The sequence below is a fragment of the Sphaeramia orbicularis genome, chromosome 12, assembly GCF_902148855.1.
Source record: "Sphaeramia orbicularis chromosome 12, fSphaOr1.1, whole genome shotgun sequence".
Lineage (NCBI taxonomy): Eukaryota > Metazoa > Chordata > Actinopteri > Kurtiformes > Apogonidae > Sphaeramia > Sphaeramia orbicularis.
In genome coordinates this window covers 2,282,153-2,305,181 of record NC_043968.1, presented here as the reverse complement: position 1 = coordinate 2,305,181, position 23,029 = coordinate 2,282,153, and the positions used below count along the sequence as shown (strand labels likewise).

General features: G+C 36.0%; 1 protein-coding gene across 1 annotated transcript in view; it reads left to right on the top strand.

Moving 5' to 3' along the window:
• npr2 (natriuretic peptide receptor 2) overlaps window positions 1-23,029 on the top strand; it is a 163,654-nt gene that overhangs the window by 1,379 nt on the left and 139,246 nt on the right. The gene's annotated exons all lie outside the window — the stretch shown is intronic.

The window sequence follows — 23,029 nt, the reverse complement described above, 5'->3', positions numbered from 1 at the left end:
CTGCACAAACACTGCAAAAAAAATACTGCACAAGTACTGCACAGAAAAGAGGGAAATACTGCACAAACACTGCACAAGTACTGCACAAATACTGCACAAGTACTGCACAGAAAAGAGGGAAATACTGCACAAACACTGCAAAAAAAATACTGCACAAGTACTGCACAGAAAAGAGGGAAATACTGCACAAACACTGCACAAGTACTGCACAGAAAAGAGGGAAATACTGCGCAAATACTGCAAAAAAAATACTGCACAAGTACTGCACAGAAAAGAGGGAAATACTGCACAAACACTGCAAAAAAAATACTGCACAAGTACTGCACAGAAAAGAGGGAAATACTGCACAAACACTGCACAAGTACTGCACAAATACTGCACAAGTACTGCACAGAAAAGAGGGAAATACTGCGCAAATACTGCACAAATACTGCACAAGTACTGCACAGAAAAGAGGGAAATACTGCACAAGTACTGCACAAATACTGCACAAGTACTGCACAGAAAAGAGGGAAATACTGTGCAAATACTGCAAAAAAATACTGCACAAGTACTGCACAGAAAAGAGGGAAATACTGCACAAACACTACACAAGTACTGCACAAATACTGCACAAGTACTGCACAGAAAAGAGGGAAATACTGCGCAAATACTGCACAAATACTGCACAAGTACTGCACAGAAAAGAGGGAAATACTGTGCAAATACTGCAAAAAAATACTGCACAAGTACTGCACAGAAAAGAGGGAAATACTGCACAAACACTGCACAAACACTGCACAAGTACTGCACAAATACTGCACAAGTACTGCACAGAAAAGAGGGAAATACTGCGCAAATACTGCACAAATACTGCTCAAATAGTGCACATGAAGAGGGAAATACTGCACAAATACTGCACAAGTACTGTGCAAGTACTGCACAAATACTGCACAGAAAAGAGGCAAATACTGCACAAATACTGCACAAATACTGCACATGAAGAGGGAAATACTGCACAAATACTGCACAAGTACTGCACAAATACTGCACAGAAAAGAGGCAAATACTGCACAAATACTGCACATGAAGAGGCAAATACTGCACAAATACTGCACATGAACCCAGAAAAGAGGCAAATACTGCACAAATACTGCACAAGTACTGCACAGAAAAGAGGCAAATACTGCACAAATACTGCACAAGTACTGCACATGAAGAGGCAAATACTGCACAAATACTGCACATGAAGCCAGAAAAGAGGTAAATACTGCACAAATACTGCACATGAAGCCAGAAAAGAGGTAAATACTGCACAAATACTGCACAGAAAAGAGGTAAATACTGCACAAATACTGCACAGAAAAGAGGTAAATACTGCACAAATACTGCACATGAAGCCAGAAAAGAGGTAAATACTGCACAAATACTGCACAGAAAAGAGGTAAATACTGCACAAATACTGCACATGAAGCCAGAAAAGACCCACAGACAGTCTCAGTTTGACCTTTAGAATGAGATTCAGCACCATTTATTAGAAGATTCTCCTTTGTGTTTTAAGTGTTTTCAGTGTCAATCATGTATTTTCTTATATTTAATTCACTGATCATGTGGATGTTCATTAAAGCTCCGATTAAAGTTGAAGTTATTATATAAAAAAACAAAGAAAACTGAAGAAAAAGCGACTTTTTCAGTAAAATCTCTCATTAACTGAACATAACATTTAACCTTTCCTAAGTGATTTATCACCATTTATTATTCCATCCTTTGCATATTTCAGTGTAAATCTGCTATTTTCCTACATTTCAGTTACTTTTGACAGTGCGTTTTTTTTTTAATTGCTCAGAATAAATATATAGCTTATTAAATCCTAGAAAACTGGAAAAAAAAAAAAAGACTTTTGTTGTGAAATAAATCATTAACATTGTCAACTCCATGGGTTTAAAATCACAGATAAAGACATATTTAAAGTAAATATTGCTAAAACTGAGCCAAATTTCAGAGGAAGTCCAACATTTTTAATCAGAATTTTCACTGAAACGTCAAAATTCAACTGAAATTTCCTTTTGCTGTAGTAAAATGAAAAAAAGAGTTTCTTGAGAATGTAAAGACTATGCAAGTTGTTTAATTAACCCTTAGAGACCTGGAACTATTTTTAACCTTTCATAAGTGATTTACCTCTATTTATTATATTAGTTTCCTCACATTTTTTCAGTGTAAATCATCTGTTTTCCTGTATATAGGGTGGGGAAGCAAAATTTCCAATATTTTGAGGCAGGGATTGAAAGACAGTGTATGGCCAATTAGTTTATTGAAAGTCATGAGAATTTATTTGCCACAAGAAAATGTCCATAATAGAAAATGTTTTTATTCTATGTGTCCTCCTTCTTTCTCAATAACTGCCTTCACACGCTTCCTGAAACTTGTACAAGTGTTCCTCAAATATTCAGGTGACAACTTCTCCCATTCTTCTTTAATAGTATCTTCCAGACTTTCTGGTAATAGTTTTGCTCATAGTCATTCTCTTCTTTCCATTATAAACAGTCTTTATGGACACTCCAACTATTTTTGAAATCTGCTTTGGTGTGACGAGTGCATTCAGCAAATCACACACTCTTTGACGTTTGCTTTCCTGATTACTCATATGGGCAAAAGTTTGTGAAAAGGTATGGATAATAGTGTTAGGTATGATTATGACATCAGTATATGTTTGGTTTCAAAACAACTGACGTAGTGCCTGCTGAGAAAAAACAACTAAATGTTCATTGTACATTTTGCTTCCCCACCCTGTAGATTTTACTGATCATGTAGCTGTTCAGTAACTCAGGTTAAAGTTGAGGGTTATTATATCAAAAACAGAGAAAACTGAAGAAAAAGTGACTTTTTCAGTAAAATCTCTCATTAACTGAGCCTAAACCCAGTGTGTCCATCCACTGTCACTGATCCAACTCCATGGGTTTTACTGGTGAATCGATGTTGTAGAAGATGACGGTGTTTCCACGGTAACTACGGAGCCTCTGAACATCCAAATGGGTCATATCTGATGACCGTGAAAAGATGAAGAACTGTATTTCAGTAAATGATTTTGGTCGCCGGTGTTTGTTTGGGTCTTTATGGGTTAAAATCACTGATAACAACATTTTCTGAAGCTGTAACATCTGCACCAAACCCACAAACATCCACTAAACCCTTCATATCTCCTGTGAAACCCCTGAATTCACATCTGTCTGTATCTTCCTTCTGCATAAACACAGACTAAGGAGCTTATGCTGCACGCTGATGTGTCATAAAACACCGTTATCTGCAGTATTTGTAACAGGCTGTAGATTTACACCAACACACACACACACACACACACACACACACACACACACACACTCATCATCACAGACCTCGTCCTCCTTTTTTACTCCAACGCATCCGACTCAGTCTCCATATGTGGACTGTGGACCACAAACCTGAATCCTGCTTTTACACATTTACAATTCTTCTGTTTAGTGACGTGGGTTTCATTCTGGGTGATTAATAATTAAAACAGACGATGTGTGTGTTTATTATTGTCATAACTCTACCACAGATACCAGGTTTACAGGTCCTGGAAGACGTTTTAAGAGTAAAAGTACCGAGATAACAATGTCAAAAATACAACGTAAAGGTAAAAAGAGAGAAACGTTAACAGCAAAAGTCAGAAGTAGAAGCTGTTGTTTGTTCCTGTGACTGAAACATGATTCTACGTTGGAAGAAAAAATGACATTCTGGTACAAAAACGAGATTTTCTGTGATTTATTGGATGATTTGAGCTTTGTGTGAGTGTGAGTTTACAGAAAAAAAAAGTCTGTTTGCTGAAATGTGAGCAAGTAAAACACAAATAACTGGCTTAACCTCTGATATTATGATATTTTGTTTGTATCTTATAAGTTTTGCTTTATCTGTGGAGTCACATGTTTATCTAGAAAGGATCTGAAGTTAGACAAATGTAGTGGATTTAACCCTTAAAGACCCAAAACATCTGCTGACCTAAACTGTTTAATACCTGTTGATCCACTAATCCTAGTAACACTGGTCTACAAGGAAAATGCTTCCAGAATAAAAGTAATGACATTTTACCACATCAGAGTCACTGATAAAGAAAAATCAAGTCAAAAATGCTGGTTGGCTGAACTTTCCAAGATCCAGCCTTGGGTCAAAATGTGAAATTCAAGAATTAACGAGAGAATGGGTTTGACTCAAAAGGAATATTTGTGTCAGAGCTACAAGATCTACTTCCAAACACTGTCTGCACATTAGAATACATTCACTTTACAGCTTCTATTTAGTGTTAGATTTATAAAACTATTCTATAAATGTACATAAACCCACATATATGTGTGTAATAACACTTAATCATATACCTTGAAAACATCAGCAAACTGGCACTTTTGTCATTTATTTTCCAACTAATCTTATTAAAATACGGAACATTTAGCACATTTAACCTCTGAAGCAAATCATTTCTAAAACATTGTAGACCAGTGTAATACATGGAAATAATTGGTGTAAAATACAGTTTTACACCAATTATCCATCGGAGAAAATGTACGGAAACTTGCAAAATGAGCGAAATACTTGAAAAATAAGGAAAAACGTGAGCAGCTACTGGGCACAATTTTATGTCCGTATTCAACTGTTGTGAGGTACGCTGGGCCGTTTTAGCCTCTCTCTACTTTCAGTTCTTCATCCCTGCCGCCATACTCCATTTTCATCAGTCTTTATGCTGCCGTTCATGACATTTCTAGTGCGAGCAGACGATGCAAAATGTGAAGGCTGCCGTTCACTGCCGCTGGACGATAGAAGATATTAGTCTGGGGGGCTTATTTCAGCAAAGTTTTCAGATTCAACTTTAGCCCAGACTTTCTAATGCTCCCATGTCTTGGGAATACAAAAATGTGAGAAAATTTCAAATCAAGCCCAACCCCCCCCCCCCCCCCCCCCCCCCCGAAAATTACTTTTTCAACCCTGAAAATATGAACTTTCTTCACTTTTGATAAAGTACAGTGTAACAGTCTGCTCATGCTGGACCTTAAATGTTTTTTGTCAGACATGTCATGTCTTCAGAGTACTTTGCACTATAAAAGGTGTAGAGTCAAGGTCAAATTATAGGTCAAAGGTCACCCAAATGGTCCAAATGCATATTTGATGGAATTCAGCTGTTAATGTGGGTTCTTCCAAATGTTGGGCTCAGGTTCTCTCCTCAGAACACATCTACTGACCACAAACAACTGACATTCAATAAGACACATTCAACAGAACTATTTACTCATGTATTATCTGTTATAGACATGTGAAAAAGAACAAACAGTACTTTCACAGACTGTGACATTTACATGTATTTGTCCTGTTGTGGGTGGTGCAGTGGATAGACCTGGAGCCTCACAGACAGAAGGTCCTGGGTTCCATTCCAACACCAGTCCATGGGGGTGGGACCTTTAGTCCATGGGGGTGGGACCTTTAGTCCATGGGGATGGGACCTTTAGTCCATGGGGGTGGGACCTTTAGTCCATGGGGATGGGACCTTTAGTCCATGGGGGTGGGACCTTTAGTCCATGGGGATGGGACCTTTAGTCCATGGGGGTGGGACCTTTAGTCCATGGGGGTGGGACCTTTAGTCCATGGGGGTGGGACCTTTAGTCCATGGGGGTGGGACCTTTAGTCCATGGGGGTGGGACCTTTCTGTGTGGAGTTTCTCCTCACGTCTGTGTGGGTTCTCTCTGGTCCTCTGGCTCCTCCCACCATCCAAACACATGCTCTGATAGGTTAACTGGTTAATCTAAATCCCCCATAGGTGTGAATGTGACAGTGTGTTTGTCTCTGTATGTTCAGTCTGTGATGAACTGGTCACATGTCCAGGGTGAACCCCACCTTCACCCATAAGTAGCTGGGATAGGCTCCAGTGACCTAGTGAAGATAAAGCAGGTTCAGAAAATGAATGAATGAATGAAGTGTTAGTGATTCCCTCCTAAATGTGTGCCAGTGTTTCCTTCCACACTAATGGTGGTAAATTCAAATGTTCTGTCCATGTTTGAATATTTAGTCTGTAATGTGTCTGTAAAGGGCCAAAGGCCTGGGGGGTCCCACCAGGAAACCAGAGGGAACAGAACTGAGGACAGATTTGATCAAATGTCAGAATGGTATGAATTTTTGAAAAAACTAGGCATTTTGGTGACCTTTAACCTCCAACATGACCTTGACATTAGACTGTTCACTGTACAAAGTACTCTTATGATACAATACGGCACTGACAAGATCCTTAACTGGCCCATCATGAACATATTTAGACACTGCACTGGACAAAAGAGTGGAGAAGCTGGGAAAGATGGGATTTTCAGAGTTAAAAAAGTAATTTTCGGGGTGAGGGGGGGCGGTTTTGGATGAAAATTTCAAAAAAAATGACACAGGAGTGCTTAGAACATCTTGTAGCGTCAGAAAATCAGGGCTAATGTGGTATTTGATGTTAAGCCCCCCCCCCCCCACACACACTATTAGATGTTAGTTGTGTCCATAATCTCCACCTTGGGTCTTCCATGTACCTGACAGAGTATCCAGTAATAGAAACACTAACAGGTGTTCATCAGCCTGAGAGGTGCAGGGGACAGGCACGCCACAAAACAGCTGAACTAATGGGACAGGCATTAGAAAGTCAATAACAGACACACCACACAGCTTCACTGAAACAACTGAAGCATTAACACTGCAGCAGTCTATATATGACAAATCACTATGTCAGTGAATCACTGTTAAAAGCAAAAATGATGCTAATTAATAGAAACAGTTTGGAAAACCTGAAATTGTAAACTAACAAATCTGTCTAATTATTTCTATAAAATTTACTTATACTTAACTCTATAAACAGTTTTGTTGATGAATGCAAATAGGCAGTATTTACCTGCATATACTATAAACTGATGCTACTGAAATAAACAAACTGCCTAAAAGCATAATTGTGTCTTGAAAATATTCCTTAAATATCCACTCCCAAATACTGGGAACAAATAACATCATGACAGTTTTTTACAAAATTGCTGCTGCTCTGGCTGCGTTCACTTACAATAATGTAAAGGCACTTTTCATACACAGTGGCACCATGGGTACAACGCCGCTAGTGACCCTCAATTTTAATTTGAGCTTTTATGGACGTCAATCATGATCAGTGAATTAAATGCAGGAAAATACCCGATTTTCACTGAAGAATGCAAAATACTGAGCGTAATATTAGAACAAATGGTGATAAACCACTAACGAAAAGTTTACAATAGAGAAAGTAAATCATTTGAGGACTGCCATTAAAGTAGTACTGGGTCTTTATGGGTTAAAGCAGGGGAGTCAAACATGTGGCCCGGGGGCCAAAGCGGCCCGCCAAAGGGTCCACTTCGGCCCCTAGGATGTTTTTGCCAAGTGTAAAAATTCCACAGTCTTGAATTCAATTAAGCAAAAAAAAATTTAGCTTGAATTCAGGAAAAAATCTTGAATTAAGCCAAAAAAAAAAAAAACTTCAATTAAGTAAAAAAAAAAGTTCAATTAAGCAAAAAAAAAAAAAAAACCTTCAATTAAATAAAAGAATCTTCAATTAAGCCAAAAAAAATCTCAAATTTAGCAAAAAAAATCTTGAATTAAGCCAAAAAAAATCTTCAATTAAGTAAAAAAAAAAAATCTTGAATTAAGCAAAAAAAAGTAGAATTAACAACTTAATTTTTTGTTCTTTTAGTGCGAAAAATAACATCAAAATATGAAAATGTTTACATTTACAAACTATCCTGTAACACTAAAATATGAATAATCTGAACAAATATGAGCAACATGAAATGTCCAAAGAAAATTCAGCACAAGTTTAACTCTTTTCTTCCTGTTCCTCACTGTTTAGTGTCTTTGTAGATCCGATCCATAATGCACATGGAGAAATGATAAGTTAAGGACTAATATTGTTAAAATTGCACTAAATTTTCTTATGTTTTTTTAATTTAAATTTCTGTTTTTTCAGGGTTTTTTTTTTTTTTTTGGTAGTTTCTAAAAGTAAGAATTTTCATAATTTAATGTTTTTTTTTTACACTAAAACAAAGACAAAAATTTGGAGTTGTCATTATTTATATATTATTCTGTTATTATTTTACTGGTTCGGCCCACTGCAGATCAAATGTAGCTGAATATGGAACTGAACTAAAATGAGTTTGACATCCATGGGTTAAAGGATTCCATGGTCCAGTTCAGTCCTTCCTGAGTATCAGACTGAACTACATGAAGATCTAACCCCAGACCTGGGGCTCCCTCCTCCAAACCATCCTTTTCCATGCAGCCGTCTGTGTTTCTGACAGGTTTTAATGCAGATTCTGGCTTCTTCTGCTTTTGCAGTTTGTCTTTGAAACCTCTGACTGCTGATAAGTTGAGCTAAAGCAGGTCACCAGCTGGTTACCATAAAGATAATGTCAGCCAACGCAGGAGGAAGTGCCTTCAAAGAGGATGATGTGCATGGGAAACTATCTGCGGAAAACATCTCACCGTCGCAACTAATGTTGAAGGATTAAACAAAGATACGTACACTATGTGGACAAAAGTATGTGGACGTGTTGGTGTTTGTTTTCTAACAGGGGTCTGGGATACAAAACAATAAGGACTAATGTCAGAATATAGTTATCTCTGCCAAGGAGGTTCTGTTTTTGCTGGCGTTGGTTTGTCTGTCTGTCTGTCCGTGTGCAAGATAACACAACAAGTTATGGATGGATTTGGATGAAAATTTCAGGAAATGTTGATACTGGCACAAGGAACAAATGATTCAGTTTTGGTGGTGGTGATGGGGGGGCACGGGGGTCCACTGATCTGCCGTGGCGGAGGTCTGCGCTCTCCGAGTGCTTTTGTAGTTTTATATTATGGGATAAATATCATTGCATTGGTTAGTCTGGGTTAAATTGTTATTTTTGCTTGTAAAATGAGAGATGGTTTGACTTAATTTCTCTCAACATTTTTGTGCAACGTGATATCCTGACTTGCGTAAATACAGGGTGGGGAAGCAAAATGTACAATATTTTGAGGCAGGGATTGAAAGACAGTGTATGACCAATTAGTTTATTGAAAGTCATGAGAATTTATTTGCCACAAGAAAATGTCCATAATAGAAAATGTTTTTATTCTATGTGTCCTCCTTCTTTCTCAATAACTTCCTTCACACGCTTCCTGAAACTTGCGCAAGTGTTCCTCAAATATTGGGGTGACAACTTCTCCCATTCTTCTTTAATAGTATCTTCCAGACTTTCTGGTAATAGTTTTGCTCATAGTCATTCTCTTCTTTCCATTATAAACAGTCTTTATGGACACTCCAACTATTTTTGAAATCTCCTTTGGTGTGACGAGTGCATTCAGCAAATCACACACTCTTTGATGTTTGCTTTCCTGATTACTCATATGGGCAAAAGTTTCTGAAAAGGTGTGGATAATAGTGTTAGGTATGATTATGACATCAGTATATGTTTGGTTTCAAAACAATTGACGTAGTGCCTGCTGAGAAAAAACAACTAAATGTTCATTGGACATTTTGCTTCCCCACCCTGTACACACGTCACTTTTAACTGGCGTGTTATCTGTACGCATTATAAGCTTTCCACGTGTATGTTCCAAGGTTCTAATAGTTTTGTTCATTATAGTTTAATTTTATTTAGTTTTGACTCTTTTTTTCTCTAATTCAGTTCGTTTTAATTCGTTTTTAGTGCAGGTTTGCTAGTTTTTATTAGTTTTCATTTTCTTTTAAATGCTTAGTTTTAGTTTAGTTTTAGTATTAATTTTAGTTCAGTCGTCTCTTTTCTCTTCTCTGTCGTCGTACTCAAATAAATCCCAGACAGGACTCTGCTGCTTTCTCCCAACTTTAGTCTCCATGTTTCCAGGTAGAGTGGGGACCAGAAGACGACTGGAAACCACAAGTGGCGGACTGTGAAGTGTCACATGGTGCTACTAGCTATAATTACTAGAGCAAAATAAATTGATTTCGTATCAATCCAACATCGACAAAGACGAAAACAAAGGGAATTTTATCCCTAATTTTTATACATTTTAGTTTGTAAACACACAATACAGTTTCAGTTAGTTATCGTTTTTTTTTCTTTTAATTATAGATTTAATTTATTTCAGTAAATGAAAATGTTTTTTCAATTCTAGTTTTCGTCATTTCATTAGTTTCAGAAATTTCAGTTAGTACTGAAATATTTACCATAAAACCATGTGAATGTTTATAAACTATATGGACATAAATATTGGGACACCTTATGTCTACAGCTGTAAATGTCCTGCTCATGATGATCTGAGATAAAAACAAATCAAATTTCCTTAAAGTTTAATGTTAGATTTTTCTTCCTCAGTGAGATGTGATGAAAGTAGATGGTTAGTTGAAGTAAAAAATTATTATTTAGAGTCAGAGCATGAAAAATATTTTAGAAATTTAGAGGAAGAACATTTAAAATCGTAGTCATGGTTAAAAAAACAAAACAAAAAGCAAAATCAATGTTGAGAGAAATTCAGTCCAAACCATCTCAGAGGCATTTTGGAAACAAAGATCAATATTTAAACCAAACTAACCAATGCAATGTAATGATATTTATTATTAGGGGTTTTTACTACGTTATTTGACTTAAAAACAGGGTCATTTTGTTGCATTTTTTTCCGTTTTTTTGGGAGAATCCTTGAGGTCAGGGTGAGGTGGTTTCCAAACAGAGGTGCAGGGAAAGCCTGTTTATTCCAGAGGAATGTTTAGGCTGTGGCCGCTCTGCTGCTGCTGCTGCTGCTGCTGCTGGTTTATGGCCTCCAGAGGACCACCACCTGCGTTTTTAAAGGGGCTTGTAATCAAACGGGTGCCCTCTCCACTCAAACGGGCCCCGTATGTCGTCCACTTTATGGATTCTTGCTGCTGCTCGTTCGTCTTGAGAATCCAGAGGAGTTTGTGCAGGAGACGCCGCTGACTCAGCAGGAGGTGGTCATTACACAGGCATGTTCTGAACCAAAGATGCAACCAAACTGGTATCAATTAACACCGCATGGTATGGACAGAAGAACTGGAGCAGCGTAACCCATAAAGACCCAAACACCTACTGATGGAACTGTTTAATACCTGGAAATAAGTGGTGGAAAATGCAGTTTTACCTCAATTATTCATAGGAGAAAATGTAAAAACTTGTAAAATAAGTGCAAAATGAGCAAAATACTTGAAAAATGAGGAAAATTGTAACCAAAAAAACCTTGAACTATAATGTAAAGGTGAACCAATTCTTCTAAAGTGAGAAGAAAATGAGCAAAAATACTTGAAAAATGAGCAGAGTTCATTGTATCGTAACATCCTGAACCCTGTATGTACTGTGTTAACCCTCAAAAATCTAAACCATCTGCTGATCTAAACTGTTTAATACCTGTTGATCCTCTAATCTTATCAATACATGTAAATAATTGGCGTAAAATACAGTTTTACATCAATTGTCCATAGGAGAAAATGTGCAGAGACTTGTAAAATTAGCAAAATAAGTGAAAAATAAGGAAAAACATAACCAAAAAATGTTGAAATATGACATAAAAGTGAAAAGTGAGAATAAAATGAGCAAACCTCTTGAAAAATGAGCAGAGTTCATCATACCAAATACCTGTTGATCCACTAATCCTATCAATCCATGGAAAAAATTGGTGTAAAATGCAGTTTTACCTCAAATATTCATTGGAGAAAATGGACAAAAACTTGTAAAATGAGTGAAAAATGAGCAAAATACTTGAAAAATAAGGAAAAGTTAACCAAAAAACCTTGAAATATGATGTAAAAGTGAACAAATTCTTCTAAAGTGAGAAGAAAATGAGTAAAATATTTGAAAAAATGAGCAGAGTTCATTGTTTCATAACGTCCAGAACCCTGTATTTAGTGTGATAACCCACAAAAACCAAAACCATCTCCTGATCTAAACTGTTTAATACCTGATGATCCACTAATCCTATCAATACATGGAAATAATTGGTGTAAAATGCAGTTTTACCTCAAATATTTATTGGAGAAAATGTGTGAAAACTTGTAAAATGAGTGAAAAATGAGCAAAATCCTTGAAAAATAAGGAAAAACTTCACCAAAAAACCTTGAAATATGAAGTAAAAGTGAACAAATTCTTCTAAAGTTAGAATAAAATGAACAAAATACTTCAAAATGAGCAGAGTTCATTGTTTCATAACATCCTGAACCCTGTGTTTAGTCTGATAACCCTCAAAAACTAAAACCATCCCCTGATCTAAACTGTTTAATACCTGCTGATCCACTAATCCTATCAATACATGGAAATAATTGGTGTAAAATACAGTTTTACCTCAAATATTTATTGAAGAAAATGTATGAAAACTTGTAAAATCTGTGTAAAATGAGCAAAATCCTTGAAAAATACAGAAAAACTTCACCAAAAAAACATGAAATATGAAGTAAAAGTGTAATCGGTGTGAAATACAGTTCTTCATCTTTTCATGGTCATCAGATATGGCTCAGAGGCTCTGTAGTTACCATGGAAACACCGTCATCTTCTACAGCGTTGATTCACCAGTAAAACCCATGGAGTTGGATCAGTGACAGTGGATGGACACACTGGGTTTATGTATATATGAAATAATGAATAAAATCTACAAAACTGAACAAAAAATCTTTACAAATGAATAAATAACATGAAAAAATGAGCAAAAACTTTACTGGAATGAAGTAAAAAAAAAAAAAAAAAAGAATAAAATAAGCAACAAAATTAACAAAAACAAATAAGAAAATTCCCAAAATAATAAATAAATATGCAAGAAAAAAAAATTCTCTAAATATTACGACTTTAATCTCATACAAGTACAACATTATTTTCATTATATTATGCGTTTTTTTTTTTTTTTTTTTTTTTTTAAACTACGACTTTATTCTTATCATATTCGACTTTAATTCTCAGAATTTTCTGTGTTTTATTCCGATATTTTTCCTCTTTATTCGGGTAACGACAGGTGTTTTTATTTTGGTACGTGGCCCTCGTACGCCGTCGTATTGACTGGTCCACAGCTGTGAACCATCATCCAGACGCTCGGTGGATAAATGAACTTTTCACAACGGCAGGAACGATTAAACCTCGCAATGTTTCCACTTAATTAAACTTAGAGGCGCGAACAGAGGATACGGATTTATTTAACACCAACACTGGAGGCTGATTTACACATGAAACCGACAAAAAAACTCCAACTTTTATTTGTTGAGTCAGTTTTCAGGCTGAACTAGTGTCTGTTTTTCTGAGTAAACCTTTATTTACATGTTTTAGGACAGATTCATTTTGATTTCTATAGATAATTAATGAGTTGTAATAATTATCTTTATTGCGATGTACTTTTTTTTGTCTTCAGGGTTTATTTTGTTAACATTGTAAAACTAAATGTTTCAGTATTTTAACCCTTAAAGACCCAAACGTCCACCGCCGACCAAAATCAACAACTGGTTAATTAGTTAATTTTTTGCTTATTTTGTTCATGTTCTTCATTATTTTGTAGATTTTCCTTTTCATTTTTGTTCATTTTATTATTTAATTCATATAAACTCAGTGTGTCCATCCACTGTCAGTGATCCAACTTCATGGGTTTATTATTTTTTCGTCAATTTTGTTCAGTTTGTGGCTTATTCTGTTGTTGTTGCTTATTATTTTTGTTAATTTTTTTAATTCATTTTGTTTGTTTTGATTACTTTGGTTGTTTTTTTAATTTTCTTGCATATTTTCTCTTATTTCACTTATTTGTTTTTGTTAATTTTATAGCTTATTTTATTCTTTTTTTACTTCATTATTGTAAAGCTTTTACTCATTTTTCATGTTACTTATTTATTTGTAATTTTTTTTAAGTTTCGTAGATTTTATTCATTATTTAATGTATATAAACCCAGTGTGTCCATCCACTGTCACTGATCCAACTGCATGGGTTTATTATTTTTTTGTCAATTTTGTTCAGTTTGTGGCTTATTCTGTTGTTGTTGCTTATTGTTTTTGTTAAATTTTTTATTCATTTGGTTTGTTTTGATTACTTTGGCTGACAGTTTTCAGGCTGAACTAGTGTCTGTTTAACTGAGTAAACAATTATTAACATGTTTTAGGACAGATTTATTTTTATTTCTATACATAATTATGTGTGAGTTGAGAGAAAATATGGATTTCAAACAGAGGCTGAGTCGGTTTGGTCTGATGTGCATGGGTCGTTCATTCCACACACTGTAAAAAAAACCAAAAAAAACCAAAACGGTATTATTCCGGCAGCAGGGGTGCCAAAAAAATACTGTTAAATAACGGAAAATAACCATCTCATAAAAATACGGTAATTTTCCATAATTCAAATACAGTTTTTTGCCCTAACTTTACATGAGATTTTGCATATTTTTTTTGACTTTTTAATGTTTAATAAAGAATATTTACACGTATTAAAACAATCCAATTCCCTATAAATATATATATAAATAATTTTCAATGAGACTCAGTTGTCCAATCCACTGATAAAAACTGTATTTGGACAGTTTATCAGTGCTTATACATGTTATACATTCACAAAAACACACTTATTCAACATTTTTGTTGTGAAACCTCCTGTAATTACACAAGATATTTGTTAATTAACAAACAAGTCTTGTCAAACTTACAGAACAAATACTTCTGTTACGGTTAATTGTCAGTAATTTTATCTGGTTTTATTATTTTTTTAACAGTATTGAACTTTAAATTAACAGTTTAATCTCATAAATAGAAAGAAATATATGTGAAATTACGATACATTCGCAAATGTATTTTAACTGTATTTTTCTGTGAAAAAATAAAAAATTTCTTTTAAAAAATTGAATTTTTTTGGTTTTTCACAGTTACAGTTTTTTTTGTGTTATTTTACATTTGACACGCAAAATCACAGCCTATTTTGTAATTTCATTGATATTTTCCTTAAAAATACAGGAAAAATCTGTAAAATAATCGGTAAAAATTCTGTTAAATTACAGATTTTTTTTTACAGTCCAGTTTGGAGGCGGAGACTGAAAAAGCCCTGATATGATGTTGTACAGACTTTATACCAGGGGTGTCAAACTCATTTTAGTTCAGGGGCCAAATCCAGCCTAATATGATCTAAAGTGGGCCGGACCAGTAAAATAATATAAATAATAGGATAAGAACTTTTGAGTGAAAAAAGTAAATTCCATAAAATAAAAAACACACTTAAATATCCTACAATACACACAAAAATACACTTAATTATGCTCAAAAATCCTACAATGCACGCAAAAATACACTTAAATATGCTTAAATATCCTACAATGCACGCAAAAATACACTTAATTATGCTCAAAAATCCTACAATGCACGCAAAAATATACTTAAAATCCGTAATTAAAATGTTTACATCTACGAATTGTACTTGAACATAACATGAACAAATATGAACAACCTGAAAATTCTTTAGTAAAATAAGTGCAATGTTAACAATATTATGCCTTAGTTTATCATTTCTACATGTGAATCACAACTTAGAGATCACAGTGGATCTACAAATACACCAAACATTAAATAACAGGCAGAATATTATTACAATTCCACATACTTCTCTTAAGACATTTCAGATATTCACTTTTTTTTTTTTTTAAAGGCTAGTCTGTAAATGTGAACATTTTTGTGTAATTTTACATTTTTTTCAGTAAAACAAAGAGACAAATTTGCAGTTTTCATTATTTATAGTTTATTATGATAGTATTTTACTGTTCGGATCCACTTTAGAATTAATTGACCTAAATTCTTTTAACATCCTTGATTGTTAATATTTTCAGTGTAATTTTTGCATTTCACAAGTTCATCCCAGGGGCCAGATTGAACCCTTTGGTGGGCCGGATTTGGCCCCTGGGCCGCATGTTTGACAGCCCTGCTTTATCCGCACCGTTCCCTCTGGTTCTTTGTCGGTATGTGGTGTTTCACAGTCGACAGCCTGGAGGTTGTGTGTTGGGAGTGTGGAGCCCAGACAAGCCCTGACAAAACCATTAGCTTCCCTGACCTCCAGCCCACGGCGGCAGCTCCATAACTCATCTGGGAGGGGCGGAGTGGGGGGTGGGGGGTGTGTTTGGAGGCATGTACCTTTCACCTCCCAAGCCCATCGCTCTTTAATTACCTTTACGGCGCGTTTGCTGGGTTATTTGCTGACTGTGTTACTGTAAGGACAGATGAAGACGTTTGAACTGGGGTTGTTTCCCTGTTGCCAGAAACCATAATGGTGGATGATTTACTGGTTGGAGGCACAGTCAGATTCCGACATGTTGATCGGCTTCCAAAAATGATTCCCTCTAAATGTTCCCGGGAGAAATAAATGTTTTGACACACACCCATGAAGCTGAATGAGGGTCAGAGACTGTGCAGAAGAGCGGTGTTTCCAGCTGGCTGTGTCACCAAACACATTCAACTTGAACACCTGAACATGAGTGGTTTTCTACCGTGGAGTCGGGACCCCACACTGTAAAAAAATCATCTGTGATTTAACAGAATTTTCACTGTTTATTTTACAGATTTTTCCTGTATTTAAAGATACAAGAAAATATCAATGAAATGACAAAAATAGACTGATTTTACATGTCAAATGTGAAATAACATGAAAAAACTGTAACTGTGAATAACCGTAAAATTTCCATTTTTTTTTAAAGAAATGTTTTCTTTTTTCACAGAAAAATACAGTTAAAATACATTTGCAAATGTATCGTAATTTCACAAACATTTCTTTTCTATTTATGAGATTAAACTGTTAATTTAAAGTTTAACACTGTAAAAAAAAAAAAAAAAATTAAAACCAGATAAAATTACTGACAGTTAACTGTAAAAGAAGTATTTGTTCTGTCAGTTGAACCAGACTTGTTTGTAAATTGACAAATATCTTGTGTCATTACAGGAGGTTTCACAACAAAAATGTTGAATAAATGTATTTTTGTGAATGTATAACATGTATAAGCACTGATAAACTGTCCAAATACAGTTTTTATCAGTGGATTGTACAACTTAGTCTGATTGAAAATTATATATATATATATATATATATATATATATATATATATATATATATATATATATATATATATATATATTTACGGATAATTTGATTGTTTTAATACATGTAAATATTCTTTATTAAACATTAAAAAGTCAAAAAAAATATGCAAAATCTCATGTAAAGTTAGGGCAAAAAACTGTATTTTAATTGTGGAAAATTACTGTATTTTTATGAGATTGTTATTTTCCATTATTTAACAGTATTTTTTCGGCACCCCTGCTGCCAGAATATTACCTTTTTTTAAATGTTTTTTATTTTTTTAATTTTTTACAGTGCACGTGGGGTCGCCTGCAATTTCTAGTAATCAAAATTGTAAGAAAATATTTCACTTCATGATGCTGTATCGATATTAAAAAGTACTGTTTTGATATTTTAGGTATTTTTTCAAATGCAGACATGGCAGAGATACAAATATCACCTTGAAATATGACATAAAAGTGAACAAACCTGATTTCTATTCCTTATGATCACTATATAGCAATTATTATTTTGTACGAACAACAACAACCTTTTTCCTGTATACACTAATATGATAATACCCATTTACAACTTATCCTACCAGATATTAATAAAAACTAAAAAAACCAAAACAGAAAAACAAAAACACATATATAATATAAATACATGTAATATTCTATATTGTCCTATATAGTGATATAGTAAAAATATATTCACATATCCATATTTAAACTAGATATAATCAGCACATTTGCGGCAAAAAGCAAAATCTACAGGAGACGTTCCAGTGGTTTCCTTCCATCAGATCCAGGTTATTGTGTGTGTTTGGAGTTTTATAACATGTCTGGAGGAGGCCTAATAATACAAGCATCTCCAGCTCAAGGTTGTTGCTCTGTCTCGTAGGTGTTCTGTGGTCAGAGCTCTGATTTACTGCCTATGTTTAAGACTTTTTCCAACCGTTCATTTAGGCGTTTGCTTTCGGACCACTGTGTCCCTGATTGGAAAAAAATGCACAATAATCAGAGTTTTCTATGGGATTGATTGCTTTATGCAGTTCTATTTGCGCAGCCTTCACTGATGACAGAGTTTCTTTTTGTTGTATTTCATGGATTTCCTATGTGTGCAGTCGAACAGGGGCTGTGGAGCGACCCAGGGGAGAATTCTACCAAACACAGCAAAATAGTTCCAGTGTCCCTGTACCTCAGAGTCATGTTCTAGCAAGAATCAGAACCAGCTGAATGTGTGAGGATGTCAGGTTCTGTTCTATGTTCCAGTCCTGGTTCTGTTCTGTGTTCCAGTCCTGGTTCTGTTCTATGTTCCAGTCCTGGTTCTGTTTATGTTCCAGTCCTGGTTCTGTTCTATGTTCCAGTCCTGGTTCTGTTCTGTGTTCCAGTCCTGGTTCTGTTCTGTGTTCCAGTCCTGGTTCTGTTTATGTTCCAGTCCTGGTTCTGTTCTATGTTCCAGTCCTGGTTCTGTTCTATGTTCCAGTCCTGGTTCTGTTCTGTGTTCCAGTCCTGGTTCTGTTCTATGTTCCAGTCCTGGTTCTGTTCTGTGTTCCAGTCCTGGTTCTGTTCTATGTTCCAGTCCTGGTTCTGTTTATGTTCCAGTCCTGGTTCTGTTCTATGTTCCAGTCCTGGTTCTGTTCTATGTTCCAGTCCTGGTTCTGTTCTGTGTTCCAGTCCTGGTTCTGTTCTATGTTCCAGTCCTGGTTCTGTTCTGTGTTCCAGTCCTGGTTCTGTTCTATGTTCCAGTCCTGGTTCTGTTTATGTTCCTGTCCTGGTTCTGTTCTATGTTCCAGTCCTGGTTCTGTCCTGGTTCTGTTCTATGTTCCAGTCCTGGTTCTGTTTATGTTCCAGTCCTGGTTCTGTTCTATGTTCCAGTCCTGGTTCTGTTCTATGTTCCAGTCCTAGTTCTGTTCTGTGTTCCAGTCCTGGTTCTGTTCTATGTTCCAGTCCTGGTTCTGTTTTATGTTCCAGTCCTGGTACTGTTCTATGTTCCAGTCCTGGTTCTGTTCTATGTTCCAGTCCTAGTTCTGTTCTGTGTTCCAGTCCTGGTTCTGTTTATGTTCCAGTCCTGGTTCTGTTTTATGTTCCAGTCCTGGTTCTGTTCTATGTTCCAGTCCTGGTTCTGTTCTATGTTCCAGTCCTAGTTCTGTTCTGTGTTCCAGTCCTGGTTCTGTTCTATGTTCCAGTCCTGGTTCTGTTTTATGTTCCAGTCCTGGTACTGTTCTATGTTCCAGTCCTGGTTCTGTTCTATGTTCCAGTCCTGGTTCTGTTCTATGTTCCAGTCCTGGTACTGTTCTATGTTCCAGTCCTGGTTCTGTTCTATGTTCCAGTCCTGGTTCTGTTTATGTTCCTGTCCTGGTTCTGTTCTATGTTCCAGTCCTGGTTCTGTCCTGGTTCTGTTCTATGTTCCAGTCCTGGTTCTGTTTATGTTCCAGTCCTGGTTCTGTTCTATGTTCCAGTCCTGGTTCTGTTCTATGTTCCAGTCCTGGTTCTGTTCTATGTTCCAGTCCTAGTTCTGTTCTGTGTTCCAGTCCTGGTTCTGTTCTATGTTCCAGTCCTGGTTCTGTTTTATGTTCCAGTCCTGGTACTGTTCTATGTTCCAGTCCTGGTTCTGTTCTATGTTCCAGTCCTAGTTCTGTTCTGTGTTCCAGTCCTGGTTCTGTTTATGTTCCAGTCCTGGTTCTGTTTTATGTTCCAGTCCTGGTTCTGTTCTATGTTCCAGTCCTGGTTCTGTTCTATGTTCCAGTCCTAGTTCTGTTCTGTGTTCCAGTCCTGGTTCTGTTCTATGTTCCAGTCCTGGTTCTGTTTTATGTTCCAGTCCTGGTACTGTTCTATGTTCCAGTCCTGGTTCTGTTCTATGTTCCAGTCCTAGTTCTGTTCTGTGTTCCAGTCCTGGTTCTGTTCTATGTTCCAGTCCTGGTTCTGTTTTATGTTCCAGTCCTGGTACTGTTCTATGTTCCAGTCCTGGTTCTGTTCTATGTTCCAGTCCTGTGGTCTGGATGCAGATTATTTAACAATAGAAGTTTCACTGGACGAGAACTCAACTAATTCAACCAAAGTCCATATATGACTTCTATCAGTGATCAATAGGAACTAGACTGATATCTGGAACCATTTCCATGTTCTAAACCATCTAAATATGGACCATTATAAGTTAAGGCACGTTTGTAATATTTCAAAAGTTTGCAAAACATCCTAAAATCAAAATTTCTAAAAACTGTGAAAAGACTTTGTAGACATTGTCCCAAGAAACACAAAAAAAGTTTTAATGAATCCAACCAATAGTTTCAGAGAAGAAGATTGCTGAAATGTAAACATTGGTGACCTTGAGTTTGACCCCTCAAGGTCACTCAAGGTCAAAGGTCATGGCCCCAAATGAAAGTCCATATATGACTTCTATCAGTGCTCAATAGGAACTAGATGATATCTGTAATTATTTACATGTTATAAACCATCCAAATATGGATCATTAGAGGGAAAGACCCATGTTTAATATTTCAAAGATGACAACCACAAAGATGACCACGAAGATGACTACGAAGATGACTACGAAGACGACCACGAAGATGACTACAAAGACAACCACAGAGACAACCACGAAGATGACCATGAAGATGACTACGAAGATGACCACTAAGACGACCATGAAGACGACTATGAAGACAACCACGAAGATGACTACAAAGACAACCACAGAGACAACCACGAAGATGACCATGAAGACGACTACAAAGACGACTACGAAGATGACCACTAAGACGACCATGAAGACGACTATGAAGATGACCATGAAGACGACTATGAAGATGACCATGAAGACAACAACAAAGATGACCACGAAGACAACTACGATGACGACCACAGAGATGACTACGACCACAAGCATGATGATGCAGATGACTACGGAGACAGCCACAAAGACAACTATGACAACGACCACGAAGACGACTATGCAGATGACCACGAAGACAGCCGCAAAGGTGTCGATGACGACAGATCCAGCGCCTTCACAACAGCTCATGTCCTATCAGCTGCTGAGATAAAAACTGCTTTAAAAATAGAGGTTTGACATTCAGAGACAAACACATAAAACCCATGTGAATACAGCCAACGCTGAGAGCGAAAACAGGTACTTTTTTGTTCTGTCGGACTGAGTGCAGGCTCCGAGCTCTTCTGGGACGGCGTCAGATAAAAACCAGTGGTCGCTGAATATTCCACTCTCGCCTTGACACTTTTCAATCCATTAATGGCACAAGAGGAGAAAATTCATCTGCTCCCAGAGACAGATGAAAAGACGGCCTCTTCACAATGAAGCCATGGTGAAAGGCTGTAATTACTGAAATCCTATTTCCTGTGAAAACACTCCCGGGATCCAACAAAAGGACGAGGTTGGAGATGAGCTGGATGTGGCTCCCACTGATTCACATCTTGTTCGTTTCAGGACAAAGGAATGTTACCGATTTCTTTTACAGCCGAGTCGTAAAAGCCCCCGAGACAGAAAGATTAGAGCATCAAGCAACAAAGACACTGAGCTGAAGGATAATCGGAGTCAGAAAAACACGAAAAACACGACACCGAGGACACGTGTCGGAAAATCCAGCCTGGCCCGAAGGAGAACAGAAGAAAAAGTTTACCAGTAGCCTCGTAACATAACACTATGTAGACAAAAGTATGTGGACACGTTGAATTCAGGTGTTTGTTTTCTAACACTGGTCTGGGATACAAAACAATAATGACTAATGTTAGAATATAGTTTTATATTATGGGATAAATATCATATTGATTATTAATATTGATGTTTTTATCTCAAATCCTCATGAACAGGACATCTTACAGCTGTAGACATGATGTGTCCCAATATTTTTGTCCATATAGTTTATTGACATCAATATTTCCTTAAAGTTTAATGATAGAGTTTTCTTCCACAGTCAGATGTGATGAAAGTAGATGGTTGGTTGTGGAAGAAAATTATTATTTATAGTCAGAGCTGGAAAAATATTTTAGAAATTTAGAGGAAGAACATTTGAAATCAGAATCATAGATTAAAAAAAAAAAAACAAAATCAATTTGAGAGAAATTCAGTCCAAACCATCTCTGAGGCATTTTAGAAGCAAATATAACAATTTAAACCAAACTAACCAATGCAATGATAGTATCCCATAATATAAAACTATATTCTTACATTAGTTATTATTGTTTTGTATCCCAGACCCCTGTTAGAAAACAAACCTGAATCCAACGTGTCCACATACTTTTGTCCGCACAGATTATGAATCGTTTTTTGTTTACATTTAAGTCAATTTTTTTCATGTTATTTAGGATTTTGTAAAGGTTTTAATCATTTTTGTTCATTTTATTTATTATTAATGTATATAAACCCAGTGTGTCCATCCACTGTTATTGATCCAACTCCAAGTGTTTATGATTTTTTCTTCAATTTTGTTCAGTTTGTGCCTTATTCTGTTGTTGTTGCTTATTATCTTTGTTAATTTTTTATTCATTTTGTTTGTTTTGATTACTTTGGCTGTTCTTTTTTTCTTGCATATTTTCTCCATGTTATTTATTATTTTGGGAATTTTCTTATTTGTTTTTGTTTAATTTTATTGCTTATTTTATTCTTTTTTACTTCATTCCAAAGAATTTTTTGCTCATTTTATCGTGTTACTTATTCATTTGTACATTTTTTGGTTCAGTTTTGTAGATTTTATTGATTATTTAATATACATAAACAGAGTGTGTCCAGACACTGTCACTGATCCAACTCCATGGGTTTTACTGGTGAATCAATGTTGTAGAAGATGACGGTGTTTCCACGGTAACTACGGAGCCTCTGAATGTCCAAATGGGTCATATCTGATGACCATGAAAAGATGAAGAACTGTATTTTACACCAATTACTGACATGGATTGATAGGATTAGTGGATCAACAGGTATTAAACAGTTTAAACAGTTTTGGTCGACCGTAGATGTTTGGGTTTTTATGGGT